The sequence below is a fragment of the Macrotis lagotis genome, chromosome X, assembly GCF_037893015.1.
Source record: "Macrotis lagotis isolate mMagLag1 chromosome X, bilby.v1.9.chrom.fasta, whole genome shotgun sequence".
NCBI lineage: Eukaryota > Metazoa > Chordata > Mammalia > Peramelemorphia > Peramelidae > Macrotis > Macrotis lagotis.
Window position 1 is genome coordinate 589,842,948 of NC_133666.1, and position 25,158 is coordinate 589,868,105.

General features: G+C 34.0%; 1 long non-coding RNA gene across 1 annotated transcript in view; it reads left to right on the forward strand.

Annotated features, from left to right (window-relative positions):
• The window catches only part of LOC141497339 (uncharacterized), a 59,427-nt gene extending 34,748 nt beyond the window's left edge, over positions 1–24,679 (forward strand). The window contains exons 4-5 of the long non-coding RNA XR_012471301.1: positions 10,551–10,731; positions 24,426–24,679. This is a non-coding gene — a long non-coding RNA (uncharacterized LOC141497339). The remainder of the gene's footprint in view (positions 1–10,550; positions 10,732–24,425) is intronic.
• Positions 24,680–25,158: the final 479 nt, after the last annotated feature.

A 25,158-nucleotide genomic window follows, 5' to 3' on the forward strand; every position in this document is an offset into this window, starting at 1 on the left:
GAAAGAAAGGGAAGGGAATGATACAGGATGACAAACACACTGAAGGGGGTGATATTCAGAAACAAAATACCGGGGAATATGGATAAAGGGGAAAGAGGAAAATACAAACAGAGGGACTATCACATAGGGTGAAATAAAGAATTAGTAATCATAACGTTGAATGTGAATGGGATGAACTCTCCTTTAAAACATACGTGAATAGCAGAGTGGACTAAAAACCAGAATCTTAAAATATGATGCTTACAAGAAACTCATTTGAAGCAGAGAGATACATATAGAGTAAAGGTAAAAGGTTGGAGCAAAATATATTTTGCTTTAGCTGAAGTGAAAAAAGCAGGGATAGCAATCCTTATCTCAGACAAAGCACCTGCAAAAATAGATAGTGTTAAAAGAGATAAGGAAGGAAACTTTATCCTCCTAAAAGTTACCATAGACAATAAAGTTATTTCCGTACTGATTAAATATATATGCACCCAATGGGATAGCATCCAATTTCTTAGAGGAGAAGCTGAAAGAACTACAGGAAGACATAGACAGCAAAACTCTACTAGTGGGAGACCTCAACATCCCAGTCTCAGATCTAGATAAATCGAATCATAAAATGAACAAGAAAGAAGTTAAGGAGATAAATAGATTGTTAGAAAAAACTAGATATGGTAGACTTATGGAGGAAACTAAATGGGGATAGAAAGGAGTATGTATACCTTTTTCTCTGCAGTAGATGGAACTTATACAAAAATTGACCATGTGTTAGGACATAAAAACCTAATTATCAGCTCCAGGAAGGCAGAAATAGTGACTGCATCTTTCTCAGATCACAATGCAATAAAACTCATATGCAATATTGGGCCAAGGAGATATAGACCCAGAACCAATTGGAAACTGAATAACCTCATTTTAAAGAATGAGTGGACCAAAAAACAAATTATAGAAAGAATTAACCATTTTATCCTAGATAATGACAAAAATGAAACAACATACCAAAACCTATGGGATTCACTCAAAGCAGCTCTCAGGATATATTATATCTTTAAATGTTTACATGAATAAATTAGAGAAAGAGGAAATCAATGAACTAAACATGCAACTAAAAGAATTAGATAAAGAACAAATTAAAAATCCCTAATCAAATACCAAATTGGAAATTCTGAAAAGTAAAGGAGAAATTAATAAAAGCAAAAGCAAAAAACTATTGAATTAATAAATAAAACCAAAAGTTGGTTTTATGAAAAAAGCCAATAAAATTGATAAACCTCTGGGTAATTTGATTAAAAAAAGAAAGAAAAAAACCAAATTGCTAGTATCATAAATGAAAAAGGTGAACTCACTACCAATGAGGTGAAATTAAAGTAATAATTTGAAATTATTTTGCCCAATTGTATGCCAATAAATATGATATTCTAAGGAAATGGATGAATATTTACAAAAATATAACTTGCCCAGGTTAAGTGAAGAAGAGATTAAATACCTAGACAGCCCTATCTCAGAAAAAAGATATTCAAAAAGCCATCATTGAACTCCCTAAGGAAAAAAATCTCCAGGGCCTGATGGATTCACAAGTGAATTCTACCAAACATTTAAGGAGCAATTGGTTTCAATTCTATATAAAGTCTTTGGAAAAATAGGGAAAGCTGGAACTCTGCCTAACTCTTTCTATGAAACCAATATGATGCTGATAAATAATCCAGGAAGATTTAAAACAGAGAAAGAAAATTATAGACCTATCTCCCTGATGAATATAGATGCAAAAATCATAAATAAAATCTTAGCAAAATAATGACAACAAGTCATCACTAGGATAATACATTATGATCAAGTAGGATTTATCCCAGGAATGCAGGGTTGTTTCAATATTAGGAAAACTGTTAGTATACTCAATTATATCAACAACAAACCCATAAGAAATTATATGATCATATCAATAGAAGCTGAAAAAGCTTTTGACAAAATACAGCACCCATTCCTACTAAAGGCAATGGAGAGGGTAGGAATAAATGAATTGTTCCTTAGAATAATAAGCAGTAAAAACCTAAAAAAATAAAGGGCGGCCAGGTGGTATAGTGGATAAAGTAACCACCCTGGAGGCAGTAGTACATGGGTTCAAACCCGGTCTCAGACACTTAATAATTACCTAGCCGTGTGGCCTTGGGCGAGCCACTTAACCCTGTTTTCCTTGCAAAAACCTAAAAATAAAGAATAATTTGCAGTATATATCTGAAACCATCAACAAGCATTATATTCAATGGAGTGAGGCTAGAGGCATTCCCAGTGAGATCAGGGGTAAAACAGGGTGCCCATCATCACCACTATTATGCAATATTGTATTAAAAATGTTATCTTCAGCAATCAGTGAAGAAAAAGAAATTGAAGGAATTAGAATGGGGAAGGAAGAGACAAAACTCTCACTCTTTGCAGATGACATGATGGACGACCTAGAGAATCCCAAGAAATCATCCAAAAAACTACTGGAAACAATTAGCAATTTTAGCAAAGTTGCAGGTTACAAAATAAGCCCTCCTAAATCCTCAAATTTTCTATATATGTCTTGCAAGATATAGCAGGAAGAGCTAGAAAGAGAAATCCCATTCAATGTAACATCAGACAATATAAAATACCTGGGAGACTATTTTCCAAGGCAGACTCAGAAACTTTTTGGAAACAATTATAAAACACCTCACACAAATTAAATCAGATTTAAATAACTGGAAAAAATATCAACTGTTCATGGGTAGGTAGAGCTAATATAACAAAAATGACAATTCTACCAAAACTAAACTACCTGTTTAGTGCCCTACCAATCAAAATTCGAAAAAATTACTTTAATGAGTTATAAAAAGTTGAAGTAAATTGATATGGAGAAATAAAAAGTCAAGAATTTCCAGGAATTTGATGAAAAATGTGCAAAAGAAGGGGGCTTAGCCCTACCTTATCTAAAATTATATTATAAAGCATCAGTCATCAACCTTTTAATATTGGCTAAGAAGCAGAGTGGTGGACCAGTGGAATAGATAAGGTGCAAAAGCAGGAGACGATTATAATAATCTGCTGTTTGATAAACCCAAAGAGTCCAACCATTAGGATAAAAACTCTCTATGATAAAAAACTGCTGGGAAAATTGGAAGTTAGTATGAAAGAAACTTCGATTATACCAACACCTAAAACCCTTTACCAAGATAAGATCCAAATGGTTACAGGACTTAGACATAAAAAACAATACTATAAGAAAATTAGAAGATTAAGGCTAGTTTACATGTCAGATCTATGGAAAGGTGAGCAGTTTATGTCTAAGGAAGAGATGGAGAACATCACCAAAGACAAATTAGATGATTTCAATTACATTAAATTAAAAAGCTTTTGCACAGATAAAACCATTATAACCAAGATCAAAAGAAATGTAGTAAATTGGGAAACAATCTTTAGAACTAATGATTCTGACAAATATCTAAAATATACAGAGAACTGAGTCATATTTTAAAAAAAAATCCATTTCCCAATTGACAAATTCTCAAAGGATATGCAAAGGCAATTTACAGATGAGGAGATAAAAGCAATCCATAGCCATATGAAAAATTGCTCAAAATCATTAATTATTAGAGAAAAGCAAATCAAAACTTCTCTGAGGTACCACTTCACACCTCTCAGGATGTCCAATATGAGCAGAAAGGATAATGATCATTGTTGGAAGGGTTTTGGCAAATCTAGGATACTATTACACTGTTTGTGGACCTATGATCCAACCTTTCTTGAGAGAAATTTGGAAAACACACCCAAAGGGCAACAAAAATGAGCCTACCCTTGGATACAGCAATACCACTACTGGGTCTATAACCTGAAGATGAAGAAAAAGGTTAAAAACATCACAGCAGCCCTGTTTGTGGTGGCAAAGAATTGGAAATCAAGTAAATGTCCTTCAATTGGGGAATGGCTTAACAAACTGTGTTATATGTATGTCATGGAACACTATTGTTCTATTAGAAACCAGGAGGGATACAAATTCAGGGAAGCCTGGAGGGATTTGCATGAACTGATGCTGAGTGAAATGAGCAGAAGCAGAAAAACACTATACACCTTATCAGCAACATGGGTGTGATGATCAACTTTGATGGACTTGCTCATTCCCTCAGTGCAACAACCAGGGACAATTTAGGGCTGTCTGCAATGTCGAATACCATCTGTATTCAGATAAAGAGCCGTGCAGTTTGAACAAATTTCAAGGACTATTTCCTTTGATTTAGAAAACAACAGATATCTTATTGTCTGATCTTGTTATCTCTTATACTTTTTGTTTCTTCCTTAAGGATGTGATTTCTCTCTCATCACATTCAATTTGGATCAATATACAACATGGAAACAAAATAATGACTGACAGATTGCTTTCTGTGGGGGAGGGAGGGAAGTAAGACTGGGAGAAAAATTGTAAAACTCAAAACTCAAATAAAATCTTTAAAAAGTAAAAAATACTTTAAAAATGAAGTTTATTATTTCAATAAAAAAAGTCAGTCCAGATTTTAAGAGTGGAAGATGTTGGGCATGGAGCCAAGCTTGTGGCAGGAAAGCAGCCTTTCCCAAGACTTCTCTCCAAAATATTTCAAAAACCTTAAAATTATGACTCTAACTAAATTTTCAAGAGATATATTCCAGAGAAAGATCCAATGAGGCAATTCTCCAGGCCAAGGTAACCTTGACAATACTGAGCAGGCCCTGTTCCACATGATTAGAGGTTGCAGCAGCACACCAGAGCAAAGGAGCTCAAGCCTTCCTGGAACAGCCCCAGGCAACCTTGGTCCCTGGGAGCACTCCCAGAAGCAGTTTCCTGGCCTGCCAACCCAGGGAGCATCAAGTACAACTTGGAAGCTCAGCAGAGAAGCCTCTGTCAGAGTAAGTGTGAAGCCCAGGCCCACATGGCTCTCTGCAGTGCTGCCGCGGTCCTCACACAACCCAGATGCAAGGAAACGGAAGCAGACCTTCTGAGCTGCCCAGCAGCTGCTTCCAGAGCACTCAGCACTCACCAGAAGGTAAGGGAGGAGGGCGAGACTGTCAAGGTCACTCCTCTGTCCTTCGGACAGGCCTCTGTGGCTTTGTACATATTCAGACCCTGGTCACAGTCCAGGCCCACATACTACCATAGAGCAGGGACCCCCGCCACAGCTCCAGGGCAGAGGGGTGTGCTTGTGGTCATCTACAGACCAGAGCACAGGCAGGAGAGCAGTCAGAGCCTCCCATAAAACCTTGAAGGAATTGAGGGCCTTGTGGGGGTTTCCCAATAATACTCAAAAACTCAGGAAGCACCCAAAACTAGGTACATGCTCAGGAAATGAGAAAACAGAAAAAAGGAACCTGACCAAAGACAATTACTTTGGTTCCATGGAGGATCAAAACACAAATTCAGAAGATGACAAAGTCCAAGCTTCTGAATCCAAATCCTCCAAGCAATATAGGAATTGGGCTAAAAATATAGTGGAGCACAAAAAATAGTTTGAAAATCAAGTAAGGGAGGTAGAGGAAAAATTGGGAAGAGAAATGAGAGAGATGAAGGAAAACAATGAAAATGAAGTCAGCAGCGTAGTCAAGGTGATCCAAAAAAATGCTGAAGAAAACAATATGTTACAAACCAATTTAGGTCAAATGGATTAAAAAATCCAAAAGATTAATGAGAAGAATGCCTTTAAAAAAGCAGAATTGGCTAGATGAAAAAGGACATAAGAAAGTTCTCTGAGGAAAACAAATCTTTCAATTATAGACTGGAGCTAAAGGATGCCAATGATTTTGTGAAGAATAAGAACATAATATTTCAATACCAAAAGAGTGAAAAATAGAAGGAAATGTGAAATATCTCATTGAAAAAACAACTGATCTAGAAGACAGATCTAGAAGAGACAATTTAAAATTTATTGGGCTACCTGAAAGTCACGATCAGGAAAAGAGCTTTGGCTTCATTTTTAAAGAATTTCTACAGGAAAATTGTCCAGATATCCTTCTCCTCCAGAAAGAGATTCCCCCCCACCCAAATAATAACCCCCAGGAATATTATAGCCAAGTTCCAGAACTCCCAAGTCAAAGGCAAAATATTACCAGCAGCCAGAAGGAAGCAATTCAAATATTGGGGAACTACAGTCAGAATCACACAGGACTTAATAGCATCCACATTAAGGACTTGTAGGGCTTGGAATATAATATTCTGGAAGACAAAAGAGCCTGAATTACAACCAAGAATCAACTACCCAACAAAAGTGAATGTATGTCCTCTTTCAGGGGGATAGACTTTCCTTTTTTTTAAGGTTCTTGCAAGGCAAATGGGGTTAAGTGGATTGCCCACACAGCTAGGTAATTATTAAGTGTCTGAGACCAGATTTGAACCCAGGTACTTCTGACTCCAAGGCTGGTGCTTTATCCACTACACCACCTAGCCACCCCAGGGATAGACTTTCAATGAAGTGATAATTTAATGTTCCTATTGAATTCATCAGAGCTGAATAGATAGTTTGATCTTCAAGTACAGCACTCAGGTAAAGGGTAGAGAGAGTGGACAAGAAGGGTAAATTATGAGGAATTTAATGATGATGAACTGTGGGTATTCCTGCATGGAAGACAATAGTGATAAAACTCGTAAGGAGCATACATAGATAAAGCACAGGAGGGAGCTGAATACAAAGGCATAATAAATTGTAAAGATGAAGTCAGTGGATGAAAGGAAAATGTACTGGAACAGACTAAATTATTTCATGTAAAAGATTCAAGAAATAGCTTTTGCAATGGTATGAAAGGGGGGAAGGTGAGGGGGAATAAGGGAGCCTTCATTCTCATCAGAAATGACTCAGAGAAGAAACAGCATATATAATCAATAGGGTATAGAAATCTAGAAGAAAAAAGGAGAGAAAGGGGAGAGGGGGACAGGTAGGGGGATGTAGGTAAAAGAAGAAAGGGTAGATCATGGGAGAAGATAGTCAGATATAACACATTTTCCTTTTTACTTTTTGTAAGGTGGTGGGATTATGTTGACTGTCTGGGACCATGCGGCTGGGTAGTTTTTGGGTCTCTGGGGTGGGATGCAGGCTTGGGGCCAGTGCTTTGGCCATTGTGCTCATCGGCTGCCCCACAGTACATTTTTGAAGAGGATGAGAGTGAAAGGAGAGAGAAAATACAATTAATGTAACTGGGGAGGAATACATGAACAGAATCAAAATCAGCCACAGCAAGTGTGGAAAAATATGGAAGTAACTTCTCTGATGGACTCATTATAAAGAATGTTATCCACCCCAGAGACAGTACTGATGGCAGCAACTTGGGCTACCTGAAAGTCATGATCAGGGAAAGAGCCTTGACTTCATTTTTAAAGAATTTCTTCAGGAAAATTGCCCTGATATCCTTCTCATCCTGAAAGAGATCCAACAAAAAGCTCAGACAGCTTAACAAGCAGAATTGGCCAGATGGTTTTATATTTTTGTGGGGAGAGGGGGTATTATCGTTACTCTTATAACAGGAATATTTTAGTAATGTGTAAATAAATAAAAAATAAAGACAATAAAAAATTAACAAAGAAAGAAGTCAATTCAGTCAATAAACATTGAATGCTTAATATGTGCCAGTTCCTGTGTTAGGTGTTAAGAATATAACTATAACCTCTCAAGAACCATACATTTTAATGGGAAGACAACACATTAAAGGAAATTGAAGAGGGTACAGAAAAGGTCCTTAGTGTTGGGCCATGATAGAAATGTCCATAGGAGGACACTCTGCTTGGAAAAGAAGAGATGGTTGACCTGGATGCTCTCCTCAAAGGAAGTTCTGAGAGAAATCCTCCACCCTCCACCAACAGAGTAACCACATACATGGTGATAAATTTTCTGATCAAGACAATTCATGAAACAAATGAAATCACAAACTAGTCCCAAGTTCTTTGTATTCCCTTTCAACTTCCACAGTAATTGTGTCAAAAGAGAAGAGAAGGTTCTAATAATTTTTGAAGAACATTTTATAGTTACTATAAACATTATCATTTCCTGACAAATAACCTGAATAACTGAAAGATATCAGTCTTGACATATTCTCACTGCAGAAAAATACAGAAAAGGAGAAGGAAGGAGCATATTGCAGCTGGGATAAGATGACTCATAGATTCTACTTGGAGAGAAAAATAAAAATGTTGGTGTCATGTTGCATCCAAAGGAAGGGAGAAAGATAATTTCATGAGACTTTTGCTCATTTCCTGAATTTTGTTTTATTTTTTTGTTTCAAAAAGACTACCTTAAAGATAATTGCAACTTATATAGCAACATCCAGTGCAAATGATAAGGAGGAAAAGTAACTTTATGAAAAATTTGATTAGAGTCTTAAAAATTGCACTATCATATATTTTACCACTTAGACAATACCTGGGCCCAACAACTAGCAGACAGTAAACACTAAATAAAAAAAAAATAGTGGCTTTGTGCAAAGATAGGAATAGAGGAAAACAACAATACGTAAATTGGAAAGCATGAGAAAGGAATGAGAAGTCAAATGTTTCACTGAAGTGAAATATTTGTGTAATAAATACTGTCTTCGAAATAAGTGATCACACAATAACATCATCAGGACATATGGATTCAGCTATCAGCTCCATCCAGATACCCTTAATTATTGGTTTCTAGACCTTGTCTTCTACTGAATTCTAGTCCTAAACCTTTAACCTCTTGCATGACATTTCTATCTCAATGTACTATAGTCCTTTTGAGTTTAAATTTTCCAAAAAAAAATCATTTTTTCTTTTTCTCAACGTCTAATTTCTTTTTTTTTCAATTGAGAGTATAACTATTCTTCTAGTTATCTAGGCTTGCAACTTAGCAATCATCCTCAATTCTTTACTTTTATTCATTCTCCCATCTATTCAGTTACCAATGCAACAGTCATCTCCATCTCTTTATTCACATTCACTCTCCAATATAAAATTAGTTGCCAAATTTTGTCAGTTATATGTCTAATGTTTGTCCTTCATTCTTGAAGTCATCAGTGAGATGAGGCCATGACAAGCAAATGAACTGGATTTGAATGAGGGGGTGCTATGCTAATTCACCAGACTCACTTTCTTCTCCAGAGGCATCTTGGCCAGATATGAATCAGGATGACTGGAGATGGCCCTGGATACAATGCACTCAGGATTAAGTGACTTGCCCAAGATCACACAGCTAGTAGTGTAAATGTGTGAACCTATATTTAAATTCAGGTCCTCTGGATTCCACGATTGGTGCTCTATCTACTGCATCACCTAGCTGCCCAAACATCTCTCACTTTTGTTCCCTTCTCTCTACTTACACTCACTTTAATTCAAACCCTTAACATTCCTCATCTAGGCTAATGAAACAGTTATCTGACTTGTCTCCTCATATCCAGTTTCTCTCTTTGACTTATTTTTCCTTCATATATCTGCCCCAATGACATTTTTGATGATGTCATTTCTTGCTTATGAAGTTTTAATGGTCCTTTTAGTTTTTAAGATAAAAGTAAAACACTTTTGGTTAGCATCTAGAATTCTTTACATTTAGTTCTAAGCTATCTTTTCAGTCTTGTTAGACTTAACTTTCCATCAGAGTCCATCTTTTGTCTATCTCCAACGTTCCATTTTCTACTTCCTATCTTTTTTAAGAGCTGTTCTCTTGCTATTCAAATTCGCCTTTTGTTCACTTTCGTCAAAGGTCATCTTGAATCCTACCTTCAGTAGAATGTTCCTGGGTTTCTCCAGCTGTTAATGTTCCTTCTTGAAATTACATTGTATACTTTAAAAAATATATTTACTACTAATGGTTTCAAATTACTAGGGATAAACAGTAATTTCAATATTTCATTTTGTGACAAAAATGGCCATACATTTGTGCTTCTATTGATCTAAGACTTAAAAGTTTGACACGAGATGACTTCCCTGAATTTTCATCTCTCCAACCATTGAGTATTGGATTTATTTTGTCTTTCACTCTTGCTTCATTAGTACCATTTATTGGCTTAATTCTATGCTTTTCAAAAAGTGATATCACACCAAAATAATGTACAAAAGTTGTAGACTGTTAAAGGTTTTAAAATGTCTTTTGATGTGGGAAAAATCAAATATATTAAGCATCATTCAAAGCCACAAAAAAATAAGATTAGTCCAACTGAAGTGTAAAGGAAAATGCAGTTAAAAACAAACCAAAACAATCATTAAAACCTGTCAAACAATTGCTGAAAACAGCATAATTAGTCTCCCTCCAAATAAGCAAAGACATTCAGAGGGACCTGGAGCTAAATGACTTGTTCTTGATTTTTCTGCATGGGAGCACAGATTTTTTTTTTTTTAATGTGAAAGAACAGTGAAAAGCTCATTTGTGTAAAAAAAGGGAGGGACAATTCATTGCTATGGGAAAAAAGACTTATGGGCAAGGAAGAGAAAGTAAATTTTACTGATGAAGCTCACTTTTTCATTGACTGTTAAAATTGTTATCAGAAGATATCTAAATGAATCTGTAAGATGCACGCATCTTCATTAAACTATAAAACATCTATTACCAATAATAATGGGCGGTTCATTTTTTCTATTCTAGTGTTCCTAGAAGCCACAGACTTACTGAAGAAATGATGGATACTGATAAATATATTAATACAACAAAAGAGAGAATTATTTCAGAATTATAGAAGTTCATAAATGGAGATGGAATCCTGCAATATGACTGTGTACCAGGCTTTATACCATGAAAGATTAAGAAATGCATCTAAGAGATGAAGGTAAACTTATTTCTATTGTCTAGGAACTAGTTGAACAATGTAAAGTAATTTTAATAATGGTCAATGCTATAAATGATAAAATTCGCTCTTCATTAAAGGTATAATTAACTTTTAATAATGAAAGTGTGATTTCATGGTGAAGATATAAATCATGTGCCAAACTCAATGCTAAATAATATGAAGTAATGGACTATAGTAAAAAAGGTACATTATATTTTTAAATACTAAAAATTATAAAATAATTCTTGTATAAATCAATTTAATTATTTTGATTTGGACCCAATAACAAATATACTGATACAAATTTCTTCATATTCCTTTCAAGTTATTTGAGAAGATGTACAGTTTCATTTTTGGTTTAGTTCTGTGTATTTCCAGCACTTAGGACAATGCCTGGTATATCATTTAATGAAATAATTGTGCATTAATTACTTGAGAAAAATTATTGAAATAGTATTAATGATGAACACATTATAAAAATAAAATAAATTATATTTTAATAGACATCAAATATCTCCACAATGATGAAGAAATCATTTTTGTACCAGTATATATGTGTGTGTGTGTGTGTGTGTGTGTGTGTATGTGTGTATCGCCAACTTGCTAGAGGAAAGGTAAAAATTAATATAATAAAAGATGAATTGAATTGAGAAAAACAAAGGCTATACAATTGAACTCCACTCCAACATGACCTATTAAGTGAGTTATTAAGGTCAGGAATAGGTAACTGATTAGAGAAAAGAGATTTATACCTAGTTTGTACTAATTTAATTGGTATGCACTAATTTCCATAAAGAATAAACCAAAAGTGCTTGAGATCTACCTTAGGATGAACATTCTTTATTTCATTCTCTAGCAGAGTAGCTTGGCAGTAAATTATAATAATAGTCTATGAAGTAGTTTATAAAAATCTTTGGGGGCAGCTAGGTGGCATAGTGGATAAAGCACCAGCCCTGGAGTCAGGAGTACCTGGGTTCAAATCTGGTTCCAGACACTTAATAATTACCTAGCTGTGTGGCCTTGGGCAAGCCACTTAACCCCGTTTGCCTTGCAAAAACCTAAAAAAAATTCTTTGGAGAAGGAAAATGAGAGTGATATTGTAGTATTCCTTGAAGGTGATAATACTAATACTAATAGAGTACCAAAGAAAGTGATATTGTAGTGTCACCTCTTTAGATAAAATTGAGAAATCATAAAAGGAAAAGTGAGTTTAAGGAAATGTTGATAGCAGATCCACCTAAAGAAAGTAATTTTGAGAAAAATTAAGGAATAAATTTGAAGGAAGACAAACATAAAAAATAGAACATCTATGTAATATATATGTATATATTATATAGCAATTTGTTTTCCTTCTGTCTAGAGCTACCACATTTAGATTTTTAACATTAGAGTTCTGTATCCACTACTTGAGGAAATGGAAATGGATCTGAAGAAAATAGAAGAGAAAATATCTGGAATACATGAGTGGAAGAATTCCATGGGGGAGATTACACAATTTTTAAGGGCACTAAAGGACTAATTCTCATTTATCTAAAGGATGAAAGAGACCCTAGAGAGATAGAGAAAAAATTATTATCCCTCTAAAAATGTGAGCAAGATAATATCAATAATTGCAAAATTTTACACCTATTTTCCTATGTATATATCATGTTTATGACAGTAAGCTGCATATGCTGCAAGAACATCCCTGATGAGAATTTTAGGAGGGAACAAGAAGGCATTAGCAAGCAATAATAGAGAGTAAGCCATTTTATAATCACATAATTGACAGAAAGATGTAAAGAAAATAGTCTCCTTGAGTTTCCAGTTTGTTGGCTATTTTTAAAACATTCAATTAAGTAGGACAAAATGCCCTCAATAATTTTTATCCAGCAAGGTGATTCCCATACTTAATCAAAATTACACAAGCTTCTTTTAAAAACATTATAAAGAAAATGTATTTGATTTGTGATTATTTATAACCAAGACATTAAACAAAGAGACATTTTGACCAAAGATGTTTGCCACTTTTATTGAAGACAATCAGGGCAGATTACAAGTTGAAAAAAAGTAACCCAAAGGAAAGATGGGTAGCATTTGTTTGACTAGTAAAACTACCATTACTTTTACCACCATATCCCCTAAGACCTTGAAGTAGACAATCCAGGAACTTGAGCACAAAAACCTTGAGAATAGTAAAGTCTCTGACCCTACCATAACTACTTCTACCATGGCCCTTATAACTATCAGTGAGAGGAGAAATTAATGTTAACAAGGGAACCATTTTCCTCCTCATTTTTAGCAACAATTTATAGTCAAGTGCCACCTACAAGTAAATTGGAATAGGAGATCTGAGAGTAGCAGCATTTTCTAGACTTTTTTGTTTTTTTGCAAAACAGCTGGGTTAAGTGGCTTGCCCCAGTCACACAGTTAAGTAAGTATTAAGTGTCTGAGATCTAATTTGAACTCAAGTCCTCCTGACCACAGGGCAGGTGCTCTATTCACTGTACCACCTAGCTGCCCTGGCATGGTCCTGTTTTCAGTGCACCCATCAACCCCCTGATAAGAAAGGGTCAACTATTGTCAGTAACTACCATTCATGGGGCAAATAGACTTACCTAGTTCAAGTTTGCCTACTTCAGCTGACAGACAGGAGGTATCATGTGCCAACAAATCAAATCATAAAACAAATTTGAGTTCCATCTTCCCATGGACCATGATTGCCACTGTCCAAGACTTTGAACCCAAGAGACTTTAGAATGATAATGTTTTCAGGGACTAGAAGCAACCAGCGACTGCTCATGCAGGTGCTATAACCATGACTAATGAAGACTCATAAAAGACCATTTTTATCACACAGTGTTATTACTACTTTCAAATGGTTCAACATCAAAAACTGATATGATTTTATCAGAAGAAATCACATTAAAGAAAGAGTATGTTTTGCTATACCCTAAGGATTATGGGAGCTCCCTACAAAATGTGAGACTGAAGTCTTTCATATGCTTTCTTCCCCATGAGAATGTGAATTCCTTGAGAACAGGGACTGTTTTAATTATTTTTTTGTATCCTCTATGTTTAGCAGAATGCTCTGCACATAAGTACTTTATGTATATATATATATATATATATATATATATATATATATATACATATATATATATATACATATATATATACATATTTTTATGCAGTATATATAATATATTACACACATGTACAGTGTGTCTTATGTGCATGCTGACGTTTATGCATGCATGCATGCACTTGTACTATGTCTGGTGTTTATATCAATGTGCATATCCATGTAGAATGTCTTGGGTCTATATCAGTGTGCATATTCATGTAGGATGTCTGGTGTCTATATCAACGTGCATATCCATGTGTGCATGTATGTATGTGTATACATTTTGTGTATGTATCTATGATTTGTATATGTGTATTCATAATATTCAGAGATAGACCTTTGTATACATACATATGATATATATATATATGTATATGAGAATTTGAATAGACACAAATATATATTTGTGGGTATATATGTGTATATATACACGTATATCATTTTGCATATGCATAAGAAGATACATAGTTTTGGAACCAGAGGAGACTGACTGTGATATCAAGGGTATTTAAAATTATCCAACAGTAAATTCTTTGAGACACAATGTGGTATGGTAGTAAAATTTATGGTTTTATAATCTGGAGAGACTGCTCCCAAGTCAGCACTAACTAAATGTATGACCAAGGTTAAGTTACTTAGCCCATCAAGCCTGAAATTTCTCACATATAAAATAGAGAATATTGGAGTTACTATATTTACCCATGTATATATATATATATATATATATATATATATATATATATATATATATATATATATATATATATATAGTACCCGTTCATGCAAATCTTTCCAGGTTTTTCTGAGAGCATCCTGTATATCATTTCCAACAGAAAAATAGTATTCTATCACAATGACACATGACAATTTGTTTAACCATTCTTCAATTGATAGATATCCCTTCAGTTTCTTTTTTTAAATATTTCTAGTAGTTCTTTTTAAATTTTTTTAAAATTTATTTTAACCATTTGCACATGCATATTTTCAAGTTACAAAATTTCTTTCTACCTTCCCTTCCTACTCTCCTCCCCTCAACAAGTAGTCTAGTTAACATTGTACATTCATATTTTTATGGACATGAACAAATTAGTATTAGTTATTCTTGGTATGAGGAAATAGGATTAAGGGAAAGAGATCCATAAGAGATCATTTTTATAAAGTATTCAACAGATACCGAAGGGTTGTTTGTGTATTTGTGTATATATTTATGTTTTGTTTTTTGTACCAATCTTACTCATAATCTGGATATTCTCCCTAGTCTAGACTTGTGAAATTGCTCTCTGCTCTTTCTATTTATCTAAATCTGTCTTCTCAGGCTTTTGTGCTCATCCTTCATCCATTTCACTCCCAATAACTGTGGATGACCTCCAGCATTCTTTCCTGGGCCCCTCTTCTCTTCTTTCTCTACACTGTGAGTTGGACAGATCTAAAGATTCAGTTCTAGTGACTTTTCTGAACTCTAATCTCAAAATCTGCTTCAGAACATTCTTTTGGACATCCTTATTTATAAGTCATGCAATATCTTTTGAAAACAGACCTGGTAGTGGTATTTCTAGGTCAAAGGCATTTTTATTCCTGTGGGAATAATTCCAAATCATTCTACAGAATGGTTGAATCAGTTCACAACTCCACTAACAGTGCATTAATGGCTCATTTTCCTCCTATTTGAAAAAAAGCAAAAAAGAGAATATTTTTAGAACTCTTTTCTGGTGTCAGGGATTGAAGGGATATAATTGGCAATTGGTCAAGGATATGAACAGACAGTTTTCAAATAAAGTAGTAAAAGCTATATATAATCATATGAAAAATGTTCCAAATCATTATTGATTAGAGAAATGTAAATTAAAACAACAATGAGATATCATCTCACATCTATAAGATTGACCAAGATGAAAAAAAGTGAAAATGATCAATTTTGGAGAGGTAGTGAGAGGATTGAGACATTGATGCATTGCTAGTGTGAACAGATCCAACCTTTCTGGAGAGCAATCTGGAACTATGCCCAAAGAGCAATACCTTTTGAACCAGCAATTATAATTCTAAATCTATATATACAGAAGAAATCATAAAAATGGAAAAGTCCTACAGCTTCCAAAGTATTCATAGCAGCCCTTTTCCATAAGGGCAAAGAGTTGGAAATTGGGGGATGGGGAATGGCTAAACAACTTATAGTACATGAATACTATGGAATACTATTGCTCTATAGGAAACCATAAATGGTTAGACACTAGAGAAGGACAGAATGACATATGGGATCTGATGCTGTGTGAAGGGAGTAGCACCAAGAGAAAACTGTCCACATCAACAACAACAATGTGAGATGAAAAAAGCTGATGCTAGGACAACTGTATTAAACTGACTATGGACTATGTTAACCTCTTTCAGAAGAAGGAAAACAAAACAAAACATAAATATATACACAAATACACAAACAACCCTTCGGTATCTGTTGAATACTTTATAAAAATGATCTCTTATGGATCTCTTTCCCTTAATCCTATTTCCTCATACCAAGAATAACTAATACTAATTTGTTCCTGTTCATAAAAATATGAATGTACAATGTTAACTAGACTACTTGTTGAGGGGAGGAGAGTAGGAAGGGAAGGTAGAAAGAAATTTTGTAACTTGAAAATATGCATGTGCAAATGGTTAAAATAAATTTAAAAAAATTTAAAAAGAACTACTAGAAATATTTAGAAAAAGAAACTGAAGGGATATCTATCAATTGAAGAATGGTTAAACAAATTGTCATGTGTCATTGTGATAGAATACTATTTTTCTGTTGGAAATGATATACAGGATGCTCTCAGAAAAACCTGGAAATATTTGCACAAACGGGTACTATACATATATATATATATATATATATATATATATATATATATATATATATATATATATATATATATTAAGACGATCAACTGTGAATGACTTCACTATTCTTGGCCATACAATGATCCAAGACAACTATCAAGGTCTTAAGATGAAAAATGCTATCCAACCCCAAAGAACTGATGGTGTCTGAAAACAGTTTGAAGCATCCTTTTTTAACTGTATGTTTTGCTTGACTACATAAAAGTAATCTATATTGAATTGCTAGGTTCCCAATGAAGGAAATGGGGAGGACAAAAGAGAGAGAATTTGGAACTCAAATTTTTAAAAAATGAATTCCAAAATTATTTTTCAACTCCTTTAAAAATAGAATTGATCAAATGGAAAAGGAGATGAAAAAGCTAAATGAAGAATATACCTCCCTGAAAAATAGATTAGGATTAATGGAAGCTAGTGACTTCATGAGACATCAAGAATCTGTTAAGCAAAAGAAAAAAATAGAATTAAATTACCTCATTGGTAAAATAACTGACCTCTTAAATAGCACCAGAACAGATAATTTAAATATATGACTACTTGAAAACCATGTCAAAAAAAGAGCCTGGAAGTATTCTTCAGGAAATAGTCAAGGAGAATTGTCTTGATATCCTGGAACCAGAGGATTAAAAAAAAGTCATTGGAAAGCATCCATCATTCACCTCTTGAAAGGCGTCCCAAAATTAAAATTCCCAAGAGTAGCCAAACTCCAGAATTACCAGATTAAGGAGAAAATCCAGCAAGTGGACTGAAAGAAGCAATGCAATTAAAAGAAAGAATGCATATGCAATTATAACAGCTACAACCTAAACTATTTAAACAAACTGCCTACTTAAAAATGGGAAACTGCAAAAGTAAAGACACTGAAGTCACCATTTCTAGAAAAGACCCATCAATGCAAATGAGCAGCCAGCAATGAGATGACTAAAATAACTAGATATAATTTTACTCATTAAATACATAATTTATTTGTTTTTGCAAGGTAATGGGGTTGTGACTGGCCCAAAATCACACAGCTAGGTAATTATTAAGTGTCTGAGGTCTAATTTAAACTTAGGTCCTCCTGACTCTAGGACAGTGAAACAAGGATGTCCATTATCACCATCCTCCATACACTGGGATACCTAGCTGCCCCATAATTTATTAGTTTTCAGACAGGAAATACAACCAAGGATAAAGTCAAGATAAACATACAATTGCTAGACATTGCAGAAAAAAAAGTTAATGTATAGATCACATCACCTTACAAAATTCTTAAGAAGACATTGAGTAGAAAAAGGAATTTAACAAATGCATGCTATGAAAAGTTTTCAACATTCATCCATATGCATATGTATATTTTTAAGTTCTAAAATTTCCTTCCACCCTGCCTTCCCACCACACTTCCCTCAGTGGCAAACATTCAGGTTAACATTGTACTTACACATTTTACGTTAGACATGTTTTATGAAAAAGCCAATAAAATAGACAAACCTATGGTTAATCCAATTTTAAAAAAAGAAAGAAAATAACCAAATTACCAGTATCAAAACTGAGGAGGAAATTAAAGCGATAACTCAGAGCTATGTTACTGAACTGTTTGCCAAGAAATTGGATAATATGAGTGAATTAGATGAATATTTACAAAAACAAAAAAACTGCCCAGACTAACAGAAGAGGAAAATAAATTACATAAATGACCCCATTTCATATGAAGAAATTGAAGACACCATCAATAAACTCCCTAAACAAAAGTCTCCAATTCTACAAGTGAATTTGATCAAACATTTGAGGAACAATTAATTCCTATTCTACATAAATAACTTTTAAAAATAAGAAAGAAAGGAATTCTGCCAAACTCCTTTTTTTGACACCAACATGGTGCTGATACTTCAACCAGGGAGAAAAAAAACAGACAAAGAAAATTATAGACCAATCTCTTAATAAATATTTATGCAAAAATCTTAAAAAATATTTTAGCAAATGAGACTACAGAAAGTTATCACTAGGATAATACACCACGATCAATAGGATTTATACCAGGATGGCAGGGATGATTAAACCCTTGATAAATATCCAGTCTTGTTAAAAAAAAGTTTAGGAATAAATGGAGTTATACTTGAAATAATAAATAGTATCTATCTAAAACCATCTACAAATATTATATGTAATGGGAATAAACTCAGAGTATTTACCATGAAATTAGCAGTGAAACAAGGATGTCCATTATCACCATCATTACTATTCTATATACTATTAGAAATGATAGTTTTACCAATAAGATCAGGAAAAAGAAATCAAAGAAATCAGAATTGGCAATGAGGAAGCAAGGCTTTGCAGATGATATGACGGTATATGTATAGAAACCAAGAAAATCATCTTAAAAACTCCTTGAAACAATTAACAAATTCAGCAAAATAGAGGAATATAAAATAAACCCACGAAAATTATCAGCATATATATATATATATATATATATATATATATATATATATATATATATATATAATTTAACCCAAAAGCAAGAGACAGAAGGATAAATTCCATTTAAAGTAACTATAGTTAACATTAAATACTTGGGAAAATACTTCCCAAGGAAAATACAGAAACTGCATGAACACAATTATAAAGCACTTCTCACCCAAATAAAGTCAGATCAAAATAATTGGAAAAATGTCAATTGCTCATGGTTAGGTCAAGCTAATATAATCAAAATGACAATTCTACCCAAATTAAGTTACTTATTCAGTGTCATATCAATCAGACTACCTAATAATTATTTTACATAGCTAGAAACTATAGTAACAAAATTCATCTGGAACAACAAAAGGTCAAGTATAGCAAGGGAACTGATGAAAAAAATGTAAAGGAAATTGGCCTAGCTCTATCAGATCTAAAATTATACTATAAAGTGACAGTCATCAAAACTGCCTGGTACTGATTAAGAAATAGGGTAATGGATCAGTGTATTAGGATCAGTTCAAAAGAAGGCACAGTAAATGACTACAGCGATCTACTATTTGACAAACCCATAGACATCAGTTTCTGGGATAAGAACTCACTATTTGGCAAAAATTGTTGGGCAAACGGGAAACTAGTTTGGCAAAAACTAGGCATAGACCCACATCTCATACCCTATATTAAATTAAGGTCAAAATGGGTGCAGGATTTAGATATAAATGGTGACACCATAGATAAAGTAGAGGACCAAAAAATACTCTATCAGATCTATGAAAAGGGGATGAATTTATGACCAAACAAGAATTAGAATACATTAAAAATGCAAAATCAATGATTTTGACTGTGTTTAAATATAAAGATTTTGCACTAATAAAATCAATGCTGGCAAAATTGGAAGCACAGCATAAAACTGGGAAACAATATTCACAACTAGGAGTTCTGTTAAATGTCTCATTTCTAAAATATATAGAGAGAATTGCAGTCATTCCACAATTGATAAATGGTCAAAGGATATGAATAGACAGTTTCAAATGAAGAAAAAAATATATATTTATATGAAAAATGCTCCATAACATTATTGATTAGAGAAATGAAAGTCAAAATAATGAAGTATCACCTCCCACCTATCATATTGGACTAGATGAGAAAAAGGGAAAATGATCAATGTTGGAGAGTTCATGGGAGAATTGAGATATTGAAGCAATGCTTGTGGAGTTGTGAATGGATCCAACATTTCTGGAAAATAATATTGAACTATGCCCAAAGAGGAATAAAAATGTTCATTTCATTTGACACAACAATTCCAATTGTAGGCCTATATCCGGAAAAAATCATTAAAAATGGGAAAGGTTTCACATGTTCCAAAATATTCATAGGAATTTGGATGCTATACCACTAGATGCATACATGTTTGGTGATGATATAGCTTTATTACCAATGGAACCTCTTAAGAGGATAATGAGACTGATGTTTGCTTTTTCTTTATATGAGATCAGGATCACTACTCCTGATTTTTCTTTACTTCACCTGAAGCATAATATATTTTGCTCCATCCCTGTGTATCTCTCAGTTTTAAATGCATTTCTTGTGAAAACATATTGTCAGATTCTGGTTTTTAATTCATTCTGCTATCTACTTCTGTTTTATGGACAGGTCATCCCATTCACATTTACAGTTAAGATTACTAATTCTGTATTTCCCTCCATGCTATCTTTCTATATTCATATTTTTGTTTCCTTTTTTTCTTATTCCTCTTCACCAAAGTTTTATTCCCTTTCTACTTTAACTTTTCTTTTAAAATTTAACTTTCAATTTATTTTCACTTGTACCTTCACCTTACCTTTTATCAGTCCCTTCTTCACTTGTCTTCCCCTTTGCCCATCCCCCCCTTCCCAATAAAGTAGAATAGATTTTTAAAACCAAGTGGAAATGTATCTTGTTCCCTCTCTGGGACAAATCTATTGAATTGAATTTACTCAGTGTTCACACCCTTCCTTCTTTCCCTCTGTAATCATAAAGGTTTGTGCCTCTTCATCCAGAGTTATTTATTACTCAAGTACTATTAATCAGGTATCATCAAGCATTGGTTGATCACTTGATTGATTGATTGTTTGATAAGTAACATTGTCTCAAAGTCACTAAGCACCCTCCCATTTTCTGTCTCCTTAGAAGTACACTTTTCATGAGTCTTGAGTTACATTATATATATTATAATCATTTTTTACCTTTCCTCCTTTTCAAATACCCTCCAAGGACACACAATCTTCAGAACCAAAATATCATCCAAATCCTTTCATGAACTATTTGCACCTCTCCCCCCAAAGTCTATTTTTCTTCCATACTTCAACTCTCTCCTCACCGAGAGTACTTAAACTTTTGTTAAGTAAAATAAAGATTCAATCAAACCCTGATTTAATTAATTACAAGAATCTCAAAGGACTATAAGTAATGGGAGGCTCTGAAAGTCTCTCTTAAGTATTTTACAAATGATTGTAAGTTATGGGAGGCAGTGATTCAGGACTGCTCTGCTTATGGTGCCCTCACCAGAGAAACTGCTAAACTTTGTTAGCAAAACAGAATTAAAATGGTTCAAAGGATACTGAGTCATTCAAATTTAGATTTAATATCCCTGCTTTTCATCAGGATTTTTCATCACAAAGTAATCTCAACTTGGACTTCTTCAATGGAGACACAAGACCAACTATAACCATGTTCTATAAGTGCTATCCCTTCAATTATATTTAACCCTTTATCCTAAGATATTTGACTCATCCTCAGAGAAGTAAAATTCTCAAGAATTAGAAGTGTTATATCTTCCTTTTTTAGGGTTGTATAATTTTATGATCTTGACTAGTATTTGTTTCATTTTGTTTTTTCCTTCCCCTTTTCATTTACCTTTTTTATGCCTCTCTTGAGTCATGCATTTGTTGAGTGAATTCTCTGTTCTGTTCTGCATTTTGTGTCAGGAAATTCTGGAAGACCTCTATTTCGTTCAATATCCATCTTTTCCCTGACAGTATAGTTCTAGTATATTGCAGGGTAGTAAATTCTTGATGGTATTCCCAGGTTCTTTAGTCTCCCATATATATTATTCCATGTTCTCTGGTTATGCAATGCTGAGATTTATTAGGTCCTGTGTGAGTCTGATTGTGTTTCCTTTGTAGGTAAAGCATTTCCTTTTTTCTACTTGTAGTATTTTTCCTTTATTTGAGGGTTCTGGAATTTGACTATAATAACCCTTGGAGTTTTTTGTCCTGGGGCCTCTTTCTGGAGGGGTTCTGTGTATTCTTTCAGTGATAATATTGTCTTCTTGTTCTAGCAGATTTGGACAGTTTGCCCTGATAATTTCTTGCATGATATTTTCTGGTTTTTGTTTGCTTGTGTGTTTTTTATCTAGGCCTTTTTGTAGTCTGATGATTTGTAGATTATCCCTTTTGGATCTATTTTCTAGATTGTTTGTCTTTCCTAAAAGGTACTTTATGTTTTCTTCAATTTTTCAAACTTTTAATTTTGCTTGATAGAATCTTGTAATCTCATGGATTCATTTGATTTCTATTCTTTTCAATTCTACTTTTTGTGTTTCCTTTTTAAAAGTGTTGAATTCTCTGGTCAATTTCATAATTTTCCTGCATGACTTTGATTTCTTTTTTTACATTTTTCTTCTTCTCTTCTTTGTTTTTTAAATTCTTTTTAAGCTCTTCTAAGAACTTTAAGATTTAAGTCCAAATCATGGGCTCTTTTTTTAATTTTCATTTTCATTTGCACATGTATATTTTTAAGTTACAAAATTTCCTTCCACCCTCCCTTCCCACCCCCTCCCCTCTGCTATATGTATATAGCATTGTATATTTTGATAAATATGTTTACAAATTAGTCATTTTCAGTATGAGGAATTAGGATTAAGGGAAAGTGATACATAAGATAATTTTTATAAAGTATTCATCAGATTCTGAAGGATTGCTTTTTGTTTTTGCTTTGCTTTGTTTTTCTTCCTCTGAATAGGGATAACATTGTACATAGCTCAGTTAACACTATGAATTGCTGAGAGGAATTCCTTCCATGAAGATTGATCATTTTATCATGATGTTGATGTGTATATTGTTCTCTTGGTTCTGCTCCTTTCGCTCAGCATCAGATCCTGTAACTCATTCCATGCCTCTCTAGAGTTCAACCATTTATGGTTTCTTATAGAATAACAATATTCCGTAATATTCATGTACCATAACTTGTTTAGCCATTTCCCAATTGATGGGCACAATTCATAGACTCTTTCAAGACTTCCCCAGTGAATGATTTTTCACTGATTTCTTCCTCAGACATGGCATTATAATCATCTTTATCTGCAAAGTAGTTTTCCTTTAGTGAGCACTCTTTTATTTTTCATGCTCACCTTTGTTGTTTTAGCTCTTCTCCTGGGGTATGGAGAGTATAAATCCAAGATTTTTCTTATGTTGGGACTGCAGGTCTGATCCCTGGCTTGTCATTGGCCAAGATGTTGCCTGTGCTGTCCAGGCCTTGCCTTTACAGAGGTTTATTTCTTTCTTTGTGTCCAGGTTCTGACTTAGTGGTGGTTTATTCCCAACTCAGTCCTGTCTGTTGCCCCAGTGTTCCCAGGTACAGATTTTGTTTGTGGTTGGGACCCTCACTGTTGGATCTCTGCTGTTGTCAAATTATAGGGACCTGGACTGGACTGTGGCTTAAAGTGTCCCACTGGTTTTCCTGCTCTCCCACCTCCTGGGCTTTACTTCCCCTTTTTCCCCCAAAGAGACAGGCCTTCACTGAAGATCCTCCATGATGTTTACCATTGAAAACTCCTTGTAATCTCCTCTTTTTCTTGGTTGAATCTATAGCTCGAATGTCTGTTCAGAAGCTTCATTTATCTTTGGTAGGGAAAAACTCCAGGAGCATCTTAGTTTCATCTTCAAGTTTCATCTTGGTTCCACCCCAGAAGTCCCAAGTTTCTCTAAATTTTCTTTGCATAAATAGAATGTTATTAAGACCTTTGATCTTGAAATGCAACAAAACCTCTTCCAGAACACTGAGGCAATTAGTCCTTCATAAGAAATCTGTCTACCTAGACTCAGTAAAAATCCAAGTATATGAAAAAATGCTTATTAGAATTCTACCTATAAAAATAATTTCCTCTGTCTTTTTTGTCTCTCTTGCTTATTCTCCTTTCTCTGTCTATTTTTTTTATTTTTCCCTTTCACTTTCCATATATACATACACGTAACAACATTAACATGTTTTTATGCTCTTCTCTCTTTTCTTTTTATAGGTGTATCCAAAGAAGCTTGGGATTCTTATTTCTTGCATTGTGCCACCCTGGGATTTGCATTGGATCTACAGTTTGACTACTGAATCAGAAGACACAGAGGATATACAAAAATAAGGCATTTGACTCTTGGAGTCCTTTTTTCTTTACAGCAGTGAAGTGTGTAGCCAGATTCTAGATATACCCCCCAGAGTGGGTGCACTTGCTTTATCCCCATAAAGGATCAAATGAAATAGTTCTAAAGTTCTCAGCACAGTTCCTAGGTATTATAGAAATGTTAGTTATTATCATTAAATATATATTTCTGCTTTTTTGTGCTTGCTCTTTCTTGATTTTAAGTGAACTAATATTCAATGGAAGAAATGTCCAGGACTAGTAATAATATTATGAATTTCGAAAAATGTAAATGTTCTGGGAGGCTTATGAGTATGATTCCTAGAAATGGAAGGAGGTGTAAGGAGAAGTCTACTACTGCTGTGACATTTGAGAGATTAGCTTACCAGCAGAATTGATTGGAATGATATAAGATGAAGTGGAAAATGACTAATTACAGAATTGTCTAATCTTTCAAACTCCTTTAAATATGAATGAGGCTTAACTGCTAGCCTTGTAGTTGATTGTAGCATTAGTTATAAGTTAAGTTGCTGAGTCTCATTTTAGACATTTGTTAATATACATAGACCTTTTTTTTCTATTTGGGGGATTTCTCTTGAATAGAGCACAGTGTTTGGAATCA